This window comes from Primulina tabacum, chromosome 18, assembly GCF_025594145.1.
Source record: "Primulina tabacum isolate GXHZ01 chromosome 18, ASM2559414v2, whole genome shotgun sequence".
NCBI classification, from domain to species: domain Eukaryota; kingdom Viridiplantae; phylum Streptophyta; class Magnoliopsida; order Lamiales; family Gesneriaceae; genus Primulina; species Primulina tabacum.
Window position 1 is genome coordinate 12520378 of NC_134567.1, and position 20781 is coordinate 12541158.

Here is a 20781-nt window from a genome sequence, read left to right on the forward strand (position 1 = left end):
GCTCCATGACAGTCATTGAGGACATGGGTGAACAGTCGAGCTCTAGACTATAAATTGAGAACTACTTCTACTCCTTATTTTGATTTTGATTATAGTTTTTTTTTTTTAGTTATTATTTGCATCATTTGCATTTAGGTAGTTGCATGGCATTGCATTCAAATTTTTTCCCGAACACTTCTCGCTCGGGCGGTCAAAACTGACCGCCCCAGCGGGTACTCGTTTTTAAAGAAAAGCCTTTTGCGAAAACGTCTCGCCAGGGCGGGAAAAATATACCGCCCTAGCGAGTCGCACAGATTAAAAAAATTTTTCTCCCCGAAAACTTCTCGCTCGGGCGGTCGATTTTGACCGCCCTAGCGAGTCGCACAGATTAACAAAAAATTTTTTTTCCAAAAACTTCTCGCTCGGGCGGTCTGTTTTTACCGCCCTAGCGAGTCGCGCAGATTATAAATACTTTCCTCTTCTCTTTTCCTCCCAACTTCGAACCCTACTCCTCCCCTCCGATTTTCGGCACCCCCCTCCATCTTTTGTACTCAATCCTTATTATTTGGTGATTTTTCAGGGCAAAGACTCAATCTTGGTCCATACACTCCACGAGGAAGCATTTAGGCTACAAGATTTTCTTCTCCGGCGGTCTTTCAAGCAACTCCGGTCATCTTCCACATATTCCAGTGAGCTTCTCCGGCGACCCTCAACAATTTTTCGGCGGTTGGATACTTTGTGCACTCCAATCTCTACATGGCACCCAAAAGATCTAAGGTAACTCAGGGTGCTTCTAGTTCTCGTTCCACTCCATCTATGTTTGTGAATGAAAAAGCTAAGGAAAGATTTGAGCATGCTAGGCTACATAGGAAACCAATCCCTGAGCGTGGATTTAGCTCGTTTCTTATCGATCAATTTTCGGAGTCCCAAATAGAAAGAAGAGGGTGGAATGCCTTTGTAGCACAACCGAATGCAGCAGTGGTTCCGGTTGTGCGTGAATTTTATGCCAATGCTCCGGAGGAAAATGAGTCGAAGGCATTTGTGAGGGGACATCTAGTCCCGTATGATCCCAAGACGATCAATGATATGTTGGGTTTACCGTCGGTGGACGATTCGGTGTTTCAGGCGTGGGTGCTTAACCCGGATTATGATTTGATCATTCGCACACTCTGTTATCCGGGCACCACATGGAAACAACCGGGGACTTACACGGTCTTTCTTGAAAAGTTTTTGAAAGTGGAGGGGGCATTGTGGTATGCATTCTTGTCTAAGAGATTGATGCCGGTCGGTCATACGAGTGATGTGCAGCGTGAGCGGGCGGTTGTTCTTTATGCCATCTGTACTGGAATGGTGATTGATGTGGGCAGGCTCATTTTCGGACAGCTTAACATGTGCATTAATAGCAGCAATTTGGTTTTTTACTTTCCGACGATAGTGACTGAGCTGTGTGCCCGAGCGGGGGTGATATTTGCAGATGATGATGAGTGGTTACCGCCGATGAGAGCCATTGATGAGGCTCTTTATAGATCCAAGAGGGAGAAAAGACAGGCTGAGCTGCCCGAGGAGGTATTTTTCAATTATGGGGGAGCAGCTCAACCACCTCCGGCCTTAGGACATGCACCACCACCTCCGCAGCCACGCCGCCGTGCCATGCGAGATCGCCTCGATGAATTGGGCGCTTGGGCCACTTATCAGACTGAGTACCAGGCCGTTAATCAAGCCCACATTCAGAACATCGAATACTTGGTGCAGGGGATCTCAACTCATTTGGGCATCGACACGTCCGGCCGGCCACCTACACCAGCATACCTGCCACCCTTCTAGTTTCAATACCATTATCCTATGCCCCCAGCGGCTGAAGAGGGAGTCCCACCGCCTGAGAATGAGGAGGAGGACGATTTCTGATTAGGGGAGTTCACTGTTTCCCCTTGCCTTTTATTTTGCATATTCTTTCTTTGCATTTACATTCATGAGTTTTTTTATGTTTTGAGTGTTTGTTTCGTTTTGTGCACTGAGGGCATTGCACAACTCTAGTATGAGGGGGGTAGATTGTTTTGTTTGCTTAGTTAATTGGTTTTAAATTGTTGCATTTCTTTTATTTGGTGTTGTTTATGGTGAGAAGACATAGTGTATGAGCCAATGATGATGTTGAATTGATAGTATACAAAAGTATTGATTGGGTCACCTCATGAATGGTACTCTTGATTGTTAAAGCATGAATTTTGGCACAAAGTTGAACTTTTTGAGCACATATGTGTGGGGACTAGAATTTTGTAGGAATAATGGTGAAATTTGAAGGTTTTGTGTGGTTAACTTGAAAGGCATCATTTATGAGTTGATTTAGCATGTAAACCCGTGAAAATAAGTCACTAATTGGGACCTTGAATGAGAACATGTGATTTGCCTTGAACTTTACATATACCCCTTTTTCAATGCACTGAATTAAAATATCATACTCCTAACCAGCTGTAATCCAAAGTATATATTCTTAGCCTAGGGAGTACACGTGTGAAAATTGTGCATAAAATGAAAAAAAAAAATATATATATATATATATCGAAAAAGAAAAAATTGGTGGAGATGTAAGGTGAGGGGGAGCCAAAATAAAAGGAATGGAATTCTATTCCTGGGCTAAAAGTGGGAGATGTAAGGAGACGAGGAAAGTCAGACGAAAAGTCTTGACGATTGCACAATGAAAATGATCGGTGTACTCCCGACTGTTAGCCACTTGAGCTTATTTTCCTTCTTTTCGACACCCTTCTCTGCACTTAAGAATCGAATAAAGTTCAAATTATGGTTAGTGATAAATGGACACGGGGGTGCATGCTAGTGATACTTGTATTGAAGTGCTAATTGAGTGACTCGCATGATCGGATGATTGATCTATTTGAAGTACGAATGACTAGACCCATCATGACACACACACACGTTCAAATTAGTGTCGAGATTTATGTGTAGATGAGAATGAGTATTCGTTTGTGATTCGACTTGATTATGAATTTGTGTGTGGGAAAGTTCACTGAGGCATGAGCATAACAGTTGTTAACTCACCATTGACATTTACTTGAGTTGGTTATTTCTTGTTTGAGTATTTTGTGTTTGTTTTGTTTGTTTAGAATCTCGTGCTTTAACCTATTTTGCTCGAGGGCGAGCAAAAGGTTAGTATAAGGGGGTTGATAGGACTCGTTTTTACGTGTTTTTAGTGTTGGTTTTGAGTCGCGTTCATGCATCATATTAGTTTGTTTTAGTTGAATTTTGCAATTTTTTAGCATTATTGAGCATTTGACTAATCTCGTGTATTCTGTGGTTATTTTGTAGGAATTGAACCAAAAAGTGGGAGAAACTTTGGCATAATATCGAAGAGGTCTCGCTAGGGCGGGCAAAAGTGACCGCCCCAGCGAGCATTGTGGTCTGGCCGAGGATTATTTTGCGCAAGTGTCTCGCTAGGGCGGTCAAAAGTGACCGCCCCAGCGAAACCATGGACATGCTCGAGGAAGCTTATTCGAGGACCTCTCCGCCCTAGCGAGAAGCGAGATTGAGAAAGATTTGTTTCCAAATTTTAGGGACTCTATCCTACACTATAACCTAACACACGAGAGCAGCGGCCGTTTTTTGATCTTTATTAGACTTTTCATCATTTTTCTTGGAGAGGAGGCTAGGAGCAAAGGAGATTTCGAAGACCTCGAGATTTCCACGCGTCGTGGCCGTCATCCATCGTCATCTTTAGTATTTGCATTATTCAGTATTTTATTTCTTACATTGATTGTTGGTTTTTATCATGAATTTCAGTAGCTAAACTCTAGATTTGTTGGGATTTGAGGGGATCCTACCCCGTACTCGGTGTTGAACATTATTTCTCGACGTTTTTATTAGTGATTTGTTTATGCTATTGTTCTTTCGTGTTTCAATCGAAGCCTAGCTAACTTCCTTTGATTATTTCATGTTGTTGATGAGTTCGATAGAATAGTTAACAATACGATCAAATAGTATAAACCACAGATTTACAATTTTAGTAGATATACGGAATTGGGTACGTGTCGATAGTGATAGTTCACCCGAATGAAAGCTAGTGGATTCCATAGAATGTAATGCAATCTTGAACTGTTAAATATTTGAGGACACTTGAGTACTGCATGTTTTTGATTAGTATTAATATAGCTCGACAGAGTATATTAATTAGTCTAGGGAATTCCGTCGAACGCACGAGTAAAAGTCGACTGTAATTAGTTAAACACGAGCGGTAGGTGAACTGATAATTCCCAACAAATTCATTTCTCATTTGATTTAATCCAAATTAATCATTGCGTTCTTGAACACGTTTTCTTTGCATTTTAATTATTTTAATTGTTTATTTTACATTAGTTTAATCATCAACTCAATTTATCGTTGCTAAAGAAATTTTAATTGAAAATAAAAATAGTGTAACGCAGTTCTTGTGGAATGATACTCGTATTTACTTACGTTTATTATAACTTGACTATCGTGCACTTGCGATATTTAAATCGAGCTTTCATTTATAAAATAAATTTTGGGATTATTTACTGTGCAAGTTTTGCTCGATCAGATGGCGACCGGGCCAGGTGCACCATCTATATGCTGAGGGATGATGTGTCCCTGTGATGGGAGGGAGCCGCACATGCAGTGGATGTTGCTACTCTCACGTGGGCCAGGTTCAGGGAGTTGTTCTTCGGAAAGTATTTCCCAGCTGACGTCAGGGGCCGCCTTACGAGAGAGTTCATGAGCCTCTGGCCGAGGGATTTATCTTTGGCGGAGTTCATCCGCAAGTTTGACAGAGGCTACCACTTCGTGCCCATGATAGCAGGAGATGCTGCCCAGAAGCTGAAGCATTTCCTAGATGGACTGAGACCCAATCTTCACCGGGACGTCATGCTGACGAGTTCGGCATGTTATGATGAGGCCACTGCCTGCGCTTTTCAGGCGGAGCAGGCTTTACGGGACATAGACTTCGAGATGCAGCGGAATTGGCATCAGACTCAGTCCAGTTCTCAGCCGCCGAAGAAGCAGTACACGGGGCCACAGAGACAGCAGGGGCAGCATAGGTGGCCAGGAAAGCAGAGAGCACCCCAGACACCAGGGGCTCCTAGGCAGGAGGGGGGACCACCATGCCAGCAGTGCAACAAATATCATTATGGCAAATGCATGTGGAGCACTTTCAGATGCTTCGTATGAAAACAAGAAGGGCAAAAGGCTGCATATTGCCCTCAGAGCAAGGGTCCCACTACCGACAGGGCATATGTGACGCATGCCGAGGAGGCTGAGGCGGAGCCTTCTCTACTTTGATTACTGGTAACTTTTACGCTCAAGTCTATGGGTTTATCGCTTTGATTGCATGTAATTGTTTGATTAGTAGGTGAATTGACTATTGGGATCGATAACATGGAAATAATTAGGATGCATGTTGAAACGTCTGCTATTCGTTTTCTTAAATCGTGCTAAATTTTTTTTTTAAAACTTACATAGCATCGGCCGAACCATACATATTCGTACAAAATATCTTGTCACCATTTTGAAAATAAACATCAAACTAACATTTAAAAATCCAAAGGAAAATATTTTAAAGCATAAAATCGTCCAACGTTTTACCAATCTCAAAACATTATTTGAAAAGTATAGCCCATACTATAACCTCTCAAAAACCACTCATAATCATGATAAAAATCATAAAATATCTTTAACATAACTTAAAATCATAAATCATAACTAGTGCGGAAAACTACCGTCGGTCCTCGAGTTATATGCACCTTCAGTGCAGCAAAGTCAACCATCAAGACCTCCATTAACATTATTATCATAAACACCTGCATCAATCACACCTATTGAGTGTAAAGACAACACATCATATTCTTGATAACAAGTACTACATATACAGATCACATGCACCATAAAAATACTTGTACTTAAAATATCGTTTTCATGAAGATGCATAAACTTTAAACATAACCATTTTTCTAAACATTTCATGATGCATAAACTTAAATTAAAACATTTTCGTAAACATTTTCATAAAAATAAAATACTCATATTCATCATAAACATATTCATATTCGTATCATCATCAACATATACGTATTCATACTATCATCAGCATATATGTATTCCTTTTTCCTTTCGTTGAATTTAGATCGTTAATTGTGACTTTCGTGTTCGTCTACGTCTACGTCTACGTGTTGGGCGATGGATCCATCTACATGTAACCACAGTACTGAGCGACGGGGACACCAGCAACACTCTCACCGGTCAACTGGGCCTTGGCCCATCCTCATCGAATGAAAATACAATTGTCGGGCTCCCTTTGGGGCCTTCTCCCATAAATGGGCTCCCTCTGAGGTCTTTTCCCTCACGATATCCCCATTCTATTCCTCATATTCGTATCAATGAAAATACGATCGTCGGGCTCTCACTGGGACCGTCACCCTCACGATATCTCCAACATATCATCGTATTAGTCACAATTACTTCACTTCCTTCAATGTTTCATATTATCATCACTTTATAAAATTTAAACATGCATATAACGTTTTTCTTTTAAACCAAGCATGCAACATGTCTTTTAACGTTTTCCTTTAATCATAAAAATCCATAATCGTTTAAAATAAATATTTTAACATATTAAAATTTCATAAAGATTTAAAATAACATTTTAACATCAAAACAATTAAAATAACATTTTGACATATTAAATCCCTAAACATATAAAATTCCAAAAATATTTAAAATAATCATTTTAATACAAAATTTCATAAACATCCATAACCATTGAAAATAATCATATTTGCACATAAAACAGCATGTAGGGCACTGCCATGACGTTTACTAATTTCTATGTGTAAAATGATCGTTTTACCGCTGTACGTAAAATTTCACGTTTTTGACATTTTATTAATTTCATTGACTCTAACATGTCCCAAATAATTATTTAAGATTACATAAATTTTCTCATATTTTTATTTAGCTTAAATCGAGAACTTTTAATTTATTCTCTAAATATAACATATTAATGCGTTTTAATCTCGAATTAAACCAAACCTTAATATAAAATTCCCAAATTAAAAACTTAAACTTTTAATAATTATTTGAGCTTAAATATTATTTTTCCTGATTTTATAAAGCAAAAATCTAGGCGTTTCAATTAATTCATTAGTTATCGTTTCGTGAGGCGATTAAATCCCGGATAAATCCAAAACTCCATATTTTGATCCCAAATTTTAAACATAATATTTTTATTATTTATTCTACCCTTCCAAGCCATGAGAAACACCCGTGGACCCATAGATTCAATTTTAGAATTATTATTTTCATTTTTCACACATTATCTAACACACCGAGCCATCTCTTAATTTGCTAGAGCCACCCCGAACCACCTCGAGCCACCCCGAGCCACCTCGAGCCAAACCAAATCCAACCCACCTAGGGACCCTAGTGACCAAGCCCAGCCCGAAAAACCAGCCCTGGCCCGCTCAAAAACCTCCTGGAAACCGACCCGATTGCATGTGTTGTGTGTGCGTGAATCTCCTTACCTTCACCAAGACTCCTAGCCAACTAGGACACCTCCAGCCCTTAACCACTTTACCCCTCATGACCCTAACACCCCTTGACCACGCCTAGACCCAGCCCAGACCAAACCCAACCACTGGACCAGAGCAGCGAGCTATCAGTTGGAGAAAACAGTAGCCGCGCCACCCCATGGCTTCCTCACGTTTTCTGGAACAAGCAGCAGACCAAGCCGCCACAGCCCCTGCCCAGGCCCTTACGCACCCTCCTAAGACCCTAAAGAGTCGACCTAAACCATTTCCCTAGGCGTTGGACTGACCCAAGCCCCTAAAACACCAGAAGTTGAGTACTAGCCTTCACGTGAGCCCCATACCTGTGCAGCTGCAGTTTTCTGGTCCTACAGCTTTCTCGAACCACCCAGACCTTGAACCACCCTATCTAGGCTCTCTGTAGGACCCTTATGACTCGACCTAGCCCAGCCCAAAGCCCTCAGCCCGAGCCATCTCCTCCCTACACCAGCTGCTACCCTGCGCTGCTTTCTCGATTCTTAGATACAATTAACAGACCTGTGATGCTAATTGGACAATGGAGATTTGATTTTTAGTAATTCTCACATGACATTAACTAACACTTTTGCAAACATGGAGATGATCTAGGAAATTTTTCTCAATATCTTTGGGCATCTTTTCATTGTTTATTTTCCATTGTGAGCCCATTGAGCCTCGAGTGAATTGAGATGCTTGACTTTTCTTTGTGCACCTATCTCATATATCATTTTGATTGAAAAATTCATGTGATTTGTTTGTATGGGTTGACTAATGGATTGACGGAAATCTAGAACTTGATTGAACACTTTTCAACGCAAAATATGGATAATATGTGACATAGGAATTATTTAGGCAATCTTTGGAACAATTTAAGCCTTTGAGCATGCCAAATCAATATAAAATATCGCTAGTGTCCCATTTTGAGCCAACTAAAAATCAAGTGGTTTGTGTCAATGACATACAATTATCCCCCACTCTTATCTATTCTACATCCAACAACAACAACCTAATGAAGCTTATACACTTATTGTCCTACCTAAATTTTGAGATAAATAAGTTCATTGGTGTTGTGATGATTCAAATGCTCCTTGAAAAAAAAAATTAAACGTGCAAAAAGGAGTTGAAAAAGAGACAAAAAGAAGAAAATTAATCAAAGGAATAAATCAAAAAGTTGTGAAAAAGAAAAATATGAGAAATGAAGGATATGATTGGGAAGAAAACAATAAAGTGATGGTGAATGAAATGAGAGTGAAGATGATGAAAATTCGATTATTTCTCTCAAATTTTTATTTCCATACCTTTTATTGTAGCCATGAGCCATAGCCTAACGTTACAAGCCTACAAGACCTATTAAACTTGTCACATTTATCCAATATACTAGTGGAGAAAAGTTGTTCAAGTCAAGCCTATGGATACCTGAGAACATGGTTTGCAAGTATGAACTTTAATCATTTGCATGTAAGCATCTCATTGTGTAACATCATCGCTTTGTAGACTTATGTTGAATACTGTTGAACCAAACTGTTACCAATAAAGTCCTTTGGGATCTGTGTAAGTGAATTTGTATATTAATGAACTGTGGTTTGAACTGAACTGAAGATCTCTTGAGTTTATAAGGCTACTGGGTGTAGTAGATTTATTTGAGAATTTGATTGGTTAAATGAACATCGACATATCACACCCGCACGTGACTCTTGAGTGATTATGAATTACATAAAAATGGATTAGTCGGAGGCCGAGACCAATGGTTGCATATCCATGACTGTTAGTCGTTTTCATTACTTGTTGATTAAATTCCTATTTTTACTTTTATTTTGCTCGGGACTAGCAAAAATTCAAGTTTGAGGGGTTTGATAATGCACGAATTGTACTTAATTTATATGTTAATCCATTTGATTTATGTTGTGTTTGAACAGAATTACACTTGGTTTTGGTTGCTTTTGTGTCGTGCATGGGATAAACAATTATTGGACGGTTTAGAGCAAACAGAGGTGCTTTTAAGCGTGAAAATACGATAGACGAGAGCCGTAGCGCCACAGTGTAGCACCGCAGCGCTCATTAGGCCGAGGAACGAGCGCCTAGGCGCTGCCCAACAAGTGTCGCGACGTCTTAGTGCCGAGGAACGAGCGCCTAGGCGATGCCCAAGAACCGCCTAGGCGCTAAGGAACAAGCGCCGCGTGTAATAGCCCAAACTTTTATCATGTTAATCTTTATTATTTATTATTGTTACGATCATGTTTTATGATTTAATGGTTGGGATTATGTGGAATTGTTATTGTTTATAGTGATGTTTATTGAAATGGTACCAGAATGATTATGGTTATGTTTATTGGAATAGTTGTCGGAGTTATGTTGTATAATTGTTGTTGGCTATGTAAATTGATGGGTTCTTGTTATGATGTTTGAAGGGGTGTTTGGAGGATGTATTTGGATGTTGAGTTCATTGGTATTGCATAATTGAAAATGATGGATTTTATGTGTGTTGGTGATGATTTTATAGTGCAGGGACAGCGCCGCAGCGCAAGGTAGCAGCGCCGCAGCACTGCTGGGCGTGCAGGGAAGCACCTAGCAGCGCGGCAGTGCTGCCAGGGCCGAAGCCCTGGCGCTACAGCACTGCCGAACAGCGCCACGGTGCTGCCAGGGCCGAAGCCCTGGCGTTGCATCGCTGCCAGGCAGCGCCGGCACGAAGGGCAAGCACCGTAGCGCCAAAGAAGTGGCGCCACGGCGCTAGGCATGCGAAAGTTGCTGTTTTAAAATGCGTTTTTAGTGGATTTTAAGCCTTTTTAATCCTATTCTAGAGATTTCTCTTCATTTATCACCTCTTTCCCTTCTCTCCATCGTTCAAGCTTTCTCCCTTTCCTCAGAGATTTTCTCTCCTTCAATCCTAGTAGATTTCTTAGCTTCTTCTACCTAAATTTCCAAGCAACAAGGTAAGAAACTTATATTTAGTTTAGAAAAATTTTTAAGAAAATGAAGGTTCATATTGAGTTGATGGATGGTGATGATTGTTGATGGTTATTATGTATTATGTTGTAGGAATTCCATTGAAGTTATCATAGCAACCAAGTGTTTATTTGGTTGTAAGTAGAAACTTCTCCTTGAGCTCACATGATGAATATATGTATATAAGCCATGTTTATTGATAATTAGCTCCTTTCATTGGTATATATTTGATCGATATATTGTTATATGTTCATTTTTCAAAGATTTTCATTGAATTCATTGATCAAGGAGCTAATACACCATTGTGCCTACCAAGTGTTTGTATAAATGCCTCAATAAGAGTTCCTATGATTAAAGCCAAGGAATGATAGTAATTCATGCATGTCATTGGCCAATCACATGATTATAGAGTATCTCTTTGTATCTCTCACAGCTTTGATATTTATATCAAAGAGATACTTACCACAGGTCACAGGTCACAGACTATCATTTCCTTTCCTTTAACTTATGCCATGAGATACTATCCACATTTCCTTGATTATGTAATGTTCATTGAAGATAGTATCGTTCTACATTCATTGCCATTGCTATAGCCACGTTTTAAGCCAAAGTAATATATATGTAATTGCTATGTATAGCTTTCTATTTACTGAGTTTATTCTCATTCCAGTTATGTCATGTGATGTAGGTGATAAAAAGGATTGAAACGGATTGTTCGAGGAGGGAGAATGTGAAGGCCCTAAAACTCCTTTCTTGGAAATTTGCGGAAAAATTTAAAATTTTCTTTTTAAAAGAACTTAAATGGCCTCATTCATAAAATCACTGGTGAATCAAGTTCAATATTTCAAAATATTACAGCGGAAGAAAATCAAAGTTTTGCCAACAACAACGATTTAAAAATATCCAACAACTGATAAAAATTGTTTGCGGAAAAACATAACAACTGCTGCACTGAGGTCCTCGGGTGCCACTACTGCCGACCCAAGCTGGCTCACTGGTCCCCGCCCTCGGCCCTGGCCTCATCAGTACCTACAACAATCAAGTCTAGTGAGCCTAAAGACTCAGCATGCATAAATCGCAGGTAACGAGTAAAAATCTGAATTTAAAATATGCATGAGATAAAATATCCTGTCCTGAGGCATACTGAAAATAATCTGTACTGAGCAATTATAATACGTGCATAACTGAACTGGAAGTCACTGTAAAAATATTTGCTCCTTGGAGCCTGTACTGAAATATCTGATAAAATTTTCTGTTGAGATTATGTTTTACGCCTGTGGCCACTGCACTAAGCTGAACTGATCGGTAACTGGCTACCGGGGAGGCTGAAACTGATCTGAGCTGGCCGGTCACTGGCGACCGGGTGGTACCATACTGAACTGATCGGTCACTGGCGACCGTATAAAATAACACTCCCACATAGTGAATGAACCACAAGCCATATCGCATAAATCTCAAAAATAATCATTTTCTATTTAATGCACGTAAAATAATTAACTGGCGTAATGAAAATTCCTGTAATTTTACCAACTGGATTGGATTGGATCGTTCCCAGGCTCGCTGCAACCTAACTGTGCCATGAAAAATATGCAATAGCTTAAACTTGACCAATTACGCAATTTACGTTCAAAAGATGCGACTATGACGCCTAATGACTTCGCATTTAATCATGACTCCGAGCCAACCTGAACCGACACTGAACCGACGTATAGTCATGATTAAAATACGCTGAAAAATCATAAAATAATGTTCCTAAAATGATAGGGTCGAAATCTAGGTGGAATGGAGGCCAAAACACGAAACGCTCTTTCGAGAGTCAATTTGGCACATTGCACCGTAAATTCTCGTACGACCTCAAAAATGATCCAAATGACAAACGGTCGAAAACATGACCTTCCTAACTCAATGAGGCACTGTCCAGTCCAAGGCCATGGGCTAAAAGCCAACCAAGAACTCAAACGAGCCTCTGAACCGACACAGCAACTTGCTGTAATTTCCAGCAGCTGCGCAACTACAAGACTTGCGTTGGTTTCGAGACTATAGGCCATTAGGGGCATGAACCACCGACCAGAGACTCTTACCAACATCCCAAGGAATGATTTGAACCATGGCTAAGGGCCCTAGGCCAGCCACAATCCGCATCACACCATAACTCAACCGAAGGGTCCAACCGAGAGCAACGTGCATGCGTGTGTAGTGTTTATGCTATGATCGATGTCTCGTGTCGTTCCAATGGCCATTTGATTGACCATGGCACGATCTAGACATCTAGGAGCATGATATGAACCGTGGCTAAGGGCCATAGGCCAACCAAGATCCATACCAAGCAAACACAAACCGAAACCAAAAGCTGTCCAACCGAAGTAGCCGAAGGGGTATAGGGGCTATTGTAATGTTTTTATTAAAAACCGATGAACCATGGACCAAGCCACCAAAATGGAAACTTAGTCACGTCTTACACATGCTAGGGAAGTGATCCAACCATGGCTATTGGCCCTTGGGGCAGCCAAGATCAGATCCTTCCTCCATGACAAGAAACTGAATTTTTCGAACAACATTTCTGCACCTATGGGGACTTGCTGTCATTCTGAATTTCCAGCAAGCATGGGGCTGGTTTGAATGGACCAACATGGTCCTAATGCATCCTACTACATGTATATAAGCCGCCTTGGGAGCCTGGAGTCGATCCAATACCTGAAACTCACAAACCAAACGAAACCGTGAAGCTTGTCATGAAAGGGCCGAAATTCTGCATGTGTGTTCCAAAAATATTTTGACATGTATCTCGGTTTTTGCTTGCTAAAACATGATCATGTACTGAAAAATAAATGATAATATGACTTGATTGAGGTTTGAAAGAAATCTAGACATGCCTGGTTTCGTTTTGAAAGAAAACGAACGAAACAACGACGACGCGGCACGGAGGAGGTGGAGCGCTTCTCTTGCTCTTTCTAGTTCTCGATTTTTTTCTTGCCTTCCCTCTAGCTAAGACTCACGATTTTTACACTGAAAATGGATCTGAATGGTGAGGTATTTCGGTGGAGAGGGAGAGGGATTGAGTGGTTATGAAGGTGAGGAGAAGGGTGCACAAAAATAGGATCATATCAAGACCAAGTCCACTCCCCTTTTGAATTTGAATTTTGAATTGATATCAAATGAGTTGGTGGATGCTTCTAGGAGGTGGTGGCCGAAATTTTGCTTATTTTCTAGTCTAGGATATGTCCATTAATTAATTAAATTGTGCTCCCAAAAATCCTAGAATTATCCTACAACTTACATGCAAAGAAATGGTCAAAAGGTTGATGAGTTGGCAATTAAATTGTCTAGCAACTATGGGGGCCGAAAATTGCAATAAAATGAAGGGGAAATATTGTTATCTAGTCAACTAATAATCCTTGAAAGCCTTACTAATCCTTTAATTAATTTAGTGAGCTAACCCATTAATTTAATAACTTAAATGAGTTCATTTCTTAATCACCTCAAATAATTAAATTAAAATCCTCAACTAACTTAAATAATTCCTTAAACTTCTTTTTAACTTAAATGAACTTACTTGCTAGCTAAATTAACTTCTGGAAATATTTCTCGAATCTTAAATTCTATCTCAAAACTCCAACTCCGGTCCGGCCTCACTGAAAATACTGAAATGCTAAAAAATCAAACTGCTGAACTGAAATAATAAATAATTAACTTCAAAAAAATGCATTTAAAATAATTATGCAATGAAGTCAATTAAATTTAAAAATCTAGAATTATGCATGGCTTATACGTCTACTGATTTACGGGTTCTACAATCCTTCCCCCCTTAAATAAATTTCGTCCTCGAAATTAGAACTCACCGAATAACTCGGGGTATCTACTTCTCATCTCCGGCTCAGACTCCCACGTAGCTTCCTCCTCTGAATGGTTGAGCCATTTGACTTTGACTCGCTTAACCAACTTGTTCCGAAGTTTCTTCTCCTGTCTGTCTAGGATCTGCACGGGTCTCTCCTCATAAGATAAGTTCGGAGTAAGCTGCAACGGCTCGAAATTCAGCACATGGGAAGGATTTGCCATATACTTCCTCAGCATGGAAACGTGAAAGACATTGTGTACTCCGGCCAGATTTGGCGGAAGAGCCACACGATACGCTAGCGTCCCAACTCTGTCGAGGATCTCAAACGGTCCAATGAATCTCGGACTGAGCTTCCCTTTCTTGCCAAATCTCATGACACCCTTCATAGGTGCCACTTTCACGAAGACATGATCGCCCACTGCAAACTCTAATTCTCTCCTCCGCTGATCGGCATAACTCTTCTGTCGGCTCTGGGCAGTCCTCATCCTATCACGGATCTTGACTACTACATCTGCTGCCTGCTGAACAATCTCTGGACCCAACTCTGCTCTCTCTCCTACTTCATCCCAATGAACAGGAGATCTACACTTGCGACCATACAGCGCCTCATACGGAGCCATACCTATAGACGACTGGAAACTGTTGTTATAGGTGAACTCTACCAATGGTAAGTTCGACTCCCAACTCCCAGAGAAATCAATGACGCAAGCACGGAGAAGATCCTCTAAGATCTGAATAACTCGCTCCGACTGCCCATCCGTCTGCGGATGGAAAGCTGTGCTAAACAGCAACTTCGTACCCAAAGTCGAATGCAAACTCTTCCAAAACGAGGAAGTGAATCTAGGATCTCTGTCGGATACGATAGAAACTGGAATACCGTGGAGTCGGACTATCTCTCGGATATACAGCTCTGCATACTGAACCATGGTGAAAGTCGTCTTAATAGGCAAGAAGTGCGCTGATTTGGTAAGACGATCTACAATCACCCAGATAGCATTCGATCCTCTGGCTGACCTCGGCAATCCGGTCACAAAGTCCATGGTAATGTTCTCCCACTTCCACTCGGGAATAGGAAGAGGCTTGAGCAAACCTGCTGGTCTCTGATGCTCGGCCTTCACTAACTGGCAAGTCAGGCACTCGGATACAAAACGCCTGATGTCCTTCTTCATTCCTGGCCACCAATACAATAGCTGCAGATCTTTGTACATCTTCGTACTCCCAGGGTGAATGGAGTACGGGGACGTATGGGCCTCTGATAAGATGTCTGCTCGGATAGAATCACTGCTGGGAACCCATATCCTATCTCGGTATCTCACAATACCGTCGCTGACTGAATACAAAACACTGCCCTTAGCTTCATCTCTCTTCTTCCACTGTGCCAACTGCTCATCTGCTGCCTGACCGCTGCGAATACGGTCAAAAAGAGAGGACTGGATAGTCAAGGTAGATAAACGAGGAACTCTACCTCGAGGGTAAGTCTCAAGATCAAACCTCTGCATCTCGATCTGAAGAGGTTTCTGCATCGTCAAATGAGCCATCCCTGCGACTTTCCTGCTCAAAGCATCCGCAACTACATTAGCTTTACCCGGGTGGTAGCTAATGTCACAATCGTAGTCTTTCACAAGCTCCAACCAACGTCTCTGACGCATGTTCAGCTCCTTCTGCGTAAAGAAATACTTGAGGCTCTTATGGTCGGTAAAGATCTGGCACTTCTCTCCATACAGATAGTGCCTCCAAATCTTCAAAGCAAAAACTACGGCCGCTAACCCAGATCATGGGTGGGGTAGTTCTTCTCGTGGATTTTCAGCTGTCGAGAACCATACGCTATCACTCTCCCATGCTGCATCAAAACTGCACCTAAACCAAGCTTCGAAGCATCGGTATAAAGGACAAACTCGCCGGGTCTACCTCAATGCCACTGCTAGAAACAATGTGGCCCAAGAACGCCACCTTCTCTAACCAGAATTCGCACTTACTGAACTTTGCGAATAGTTTATGTTTCTGCAATGTCTGCAACACTGTGGTCAGATGCCTGCTGTGCTCCTCCCGACTCTTGGAGTAAACGAGAATGTCATCTATGAACACTATCACAAACTGATCAAGGTACGGCTGAAATACGCGATTCATTAGATCCATGAAGATCGCTGGCGCATTCGTCAGACCGAACGGCATCACTAGGAACTCGTAGTGGCCATAACGAGTCCTGAAAGCTGTCTTCGAGACATCGGCATCTCTCACCCTCAACTGGTGATAACCGGAACGCAGATCTATCTTGGAGAAAATCGAAGCTCCCTGCAACTGGTCAAACAGATCCTCAATCCTCGGCAGTGGGTATTTATTCTTCACTGTAACCCTGTTCAACTCCCGGTAGTCAATGCAAAGCCTCATCGAGCCATCCTTCTTTTTCACGAATAAGACTGGCGCGCCCCATGGAGAAAAGCTCGGGCGAATGAACTCCTTGTCGAGAAGTTCTTGGATCTGCTTCTTAAGCTCTGCCATCTCTGTCGGTGCTAGTCGGTATGGCGCTTTGGATATCGGAGTCGTACCTGGCGTAAGCTCAATGGAAAACTCCACCTCTCTCTCTGGTGGCATACCAGAGACGTCTTCGGGAAAAACGTCTAGGAAATCTCTAACAATCGGAACATCTGAGGCTGACTGGCTGGGTTCATCGGGGACAGATAAAAAGGTTGCTAGAAATGCCCGACACCCTCTATGCATGAGCTTCCTAGCCTGAACATAAGGAATAATGCGCGGTAAGGAAAAGTACCTGTCCGGCTCAAATAAGAACTGCTCCATTCCAGGCGGTCGGACAAGAACGGATCTCCGCTGGAAGTCTATCAACACTCTGTTCCTCAATAGCCAGTCCATCCCTAGGATGATGTCAAATTCCGGCATCGGTAGCACAATCAGATCCGCATAAACAAGATTACCGTGCAACTCAAGGTCTATATCTCGGATAACATTGGTAGCTGCCATCTCCTCTCCTGACGGCAACACTACTGAAAAGGCTGTATCTAGCCCAATGGTCTGGATCTTGAGAAAGTTTGCAAAGACCTCCGAAATAAATGAGTGAGTGGCCCCTGAATCTATCAAGGCCTTGGTAGCGGAACCAGATATAAAAATTCTCCCTGTCAACAACATAGTCTCCGGGTTGGCTTCCGCGGCATGGAGAGCAAAAACTCTGCCTTGGGTAGGCAGATTCCTCTGAGGGCACTGCAGCAACATGTGGTCTGGACTGCCACACTTAAAACACTTTCCTGAGCCAGCCATACATGCTCCAGGATGGCGACGTGAGCACCTGGGACAGACTGGGTGCTCCTGAGTCCTCGGGGCTAGGCGTCCCCGCTGCTGCTGCTGCTGCTGCTGCTGGCCTCTGTTCCTGGGCGGTCCATGAAAAGGCCTCTTATTCTGCTGCTGATGCTGAAGAGGAGGAGGGCGGTGCGGTGCCTGGACTGGGCGCTTGCCCTGGCGATCCCTCTCGATATCCCGCAGATCCTGCTCTGCGGCTAAGGCCTTGGAGACGGCAACCTCATAAGTAGCAGGGTCAGATACCCTAACATCCCGGCGCAAGATCGGCCGTAAACCCACCAGGAAGTGCATCAGCTTGGCTTTGGCATCATTCGCTATCAGGGGCACAAAGTGACAGCCCCTCTCGAACTTACGGATAAACTCCGTAACCGACATATCCCCTTGTCTCAGGCTCATGAACTCGGTGGTCAGCCTGGTGCGAACCTCCTCAGCAAAATACTTGGAGTAGAAAACCTCCGTAAAGCGGGTCCAAGAAAGTGTAGCCAATGTCAGGGCTACCGAAGCTCCTTCCCACCATAAGCGGGCGTCTCCAGTGAACAAGTAGGTGGCACATCGGACTCGATCTGCATCTCCCAGCTCCATAAAATCGAAGATAACCTCGAGGGATTTGATCCATCCCTCGGCAACCATGGGGTCAGATGCCCCAGAGAATTCCTTCGGGCGCATCTTCATGAATCGCTCATACACTGCCTCGGGCCCTGTCGGCCTGGCTGCGGCTGCGGCTACGGCTGCGGCATTGCCCCCCGCAAACTGTGCGAAGAACTGTGCCATCCCAGCTAACATCTGGGCACTCATGTCCTGTGGGGGCGGTGGAGGAGGTGGTAGGTCTCCCTCCGGTCTATGCTCCTCTCTGTTGCGCTCTAAGATGCGTCTAGGGTGCATACTGTTCCAACATAACCCATACGTAACTAACATGCATAATTCCATAATTTATTTTAAATGAACTCTGAAATACAGAAAATCTGGAAGCATGCTGACAAAATAATTCATGCTTTAACTAAAATGCTGAACAAAATGCTGAACTGAAAAACTTACAGACCAAAGGCGTGGCTTCGTGAGCTTCTCACGGTCAGTAGTAGTGAAACCCTATACAGAACCACCGCTCTGATACCAACTGTGAAGGCCCTAAAACTCCTTTCTTGGAAATTTGCGGAAAAATTTAAAATTTTCTTTTTAAAAGAACGTAAATGGCCTCATTCATAAAATCACTGGTGAATCAAGTTCAATATTTCAAAATATTACAGCGGAAGAAAATCAAAGTTTTGCCAACAACAACGATTTAAAAATATCCAACAACTGATAAAAATTGTTTGCGGAAAAACATAACAACTGCTGCACTGAGGTCCTCGGGTGCCACTACTGCCGACCCAAGCTGGCTCACTGGTCCCCGCCCTCGGCCCTGGCCTCATCAGTACCTACAACAATCAAGTCTAGTGAGCCTAAAGACTCAGCATGCATAAATCGCAGGTAACGAGTAAAAATCTGAATTTAAAATATGCATGAGATAAAATATCCTGTCCTGAGGCATACTGAAAATAATCTGTACTGAGCAATTATAATACGTGCATAACTGAACTGGAAGTCACTGTAAAAATATTTGCTCCTTGGAGCCTGTACTGAAATATCTGATAAAATTTTCTGTTGAGATTATGTTTTACGCCTGTGGCCACTGCACTAAGCTGAACTGATCGGTAACTGGCTACCGGGGAGGCTGAAACTGATCTGAGCTGGCCGGTCACTGGCGACCGGGTGGTACCATACTGAACTGATCGGTCACTGGCGACCGTATAAAATAACACTCCCACATAGTGAATGAACCACAAGCCATATCGCATAAATCTCAAAAATAATCATTTTCTATTTAATGCACGTAAAATAATTAACTGGCGTAATGAAAATTCCTGTAATTTTACCAACTGGATTGGATTGGATCGTTCCCAGGCTCGCTGCAACCTAACTGTGCCATGAAAAATATGCAATAGCTTAAACTTGACCAATTACGCAATTTACGTTCAAAAGATGCGACTATGACGCCTAATGACTTCGCATTTAATCATGACTCCGAGCCAACCTGAACCGACACTGAACCGACGTATAGTCATGATTAAAATACGCTGAAAAATCATAAAATAATGTTCCTAAAATGATAGGGTCGAAATCTAGGTGGAATGGAGGCCAAAACACGAAACGCTCTTTCGAGAGTCAATTTGGCACATTGCACCGTAAATTCTCGTACGACCTCAAAAATGATCCAAATGACAAACGGTCGAAAACATGACCTTCCTAACTCAATGAGGCACTGTCCAGTCCAAGGCCATGGGCTAAAAGCCAACCAAGAACTCAAACGAGCCTCTGAACCGACACAGCAACTTGCTGTAATTTCCAGCAGCTGCGCAACTACAAGACTTGCGTTGGTTTCGAGACTATAGGCCATTAGGGGCATGAACCACCGACCAGAGACTCTTACCAACATCCCAAGGAATGATTTGAACCATGGCTAAGGGCCCTAGGCCAGCCACAATCCGCATCACACCATAACTCAACCGAAGGGTCCAACCGAGAGCAACGTGCATGCGTGTGTAGTGTTTATGCTATGATCGATGTCTCGTGTCGTTCCAATGGCCATTTGATTGACCATGGCACGATCTAGACATCTAGGAGCATGATATGAACCGTGGCTAAGGGCCATAGGCCAACCAAGATCCATACCAAGCAAACACAAACCGAAACCAAAAGCTGTCCAACCGAAGTAGCCGAAGGGGTATAGGGGCTGTTGTAATGTTTTTATTAAAAACCGATGAACCATGGACCAAGCCACCAAAAGGGAAACTTAGTCACGTCTTACACATGCTAGGGAAGTGATCCAACCATGGCTATTGGCCCTTGGGGCAGCCAAGATCAGATCCTTCCTCCATGACAAGAAACTGAATTTTTCGAACAACATTTCTGCACCTATGGGGACTTGCTGTCATTCTGAATTTCCAGCAAGCATGGGGCTGGTTTGAATGGACCAACATGGTCCTAATGCATCCTACTACATGTATATAAGCCGCCTTGGGAGCCTGGAGTCGATCCAATACCTGAAACTCACAAACCAAACGAAACCGTGAAGCTTGTCATGAAAGGGCCGAAATTCTGCATGTGTGTTCCAAAAAT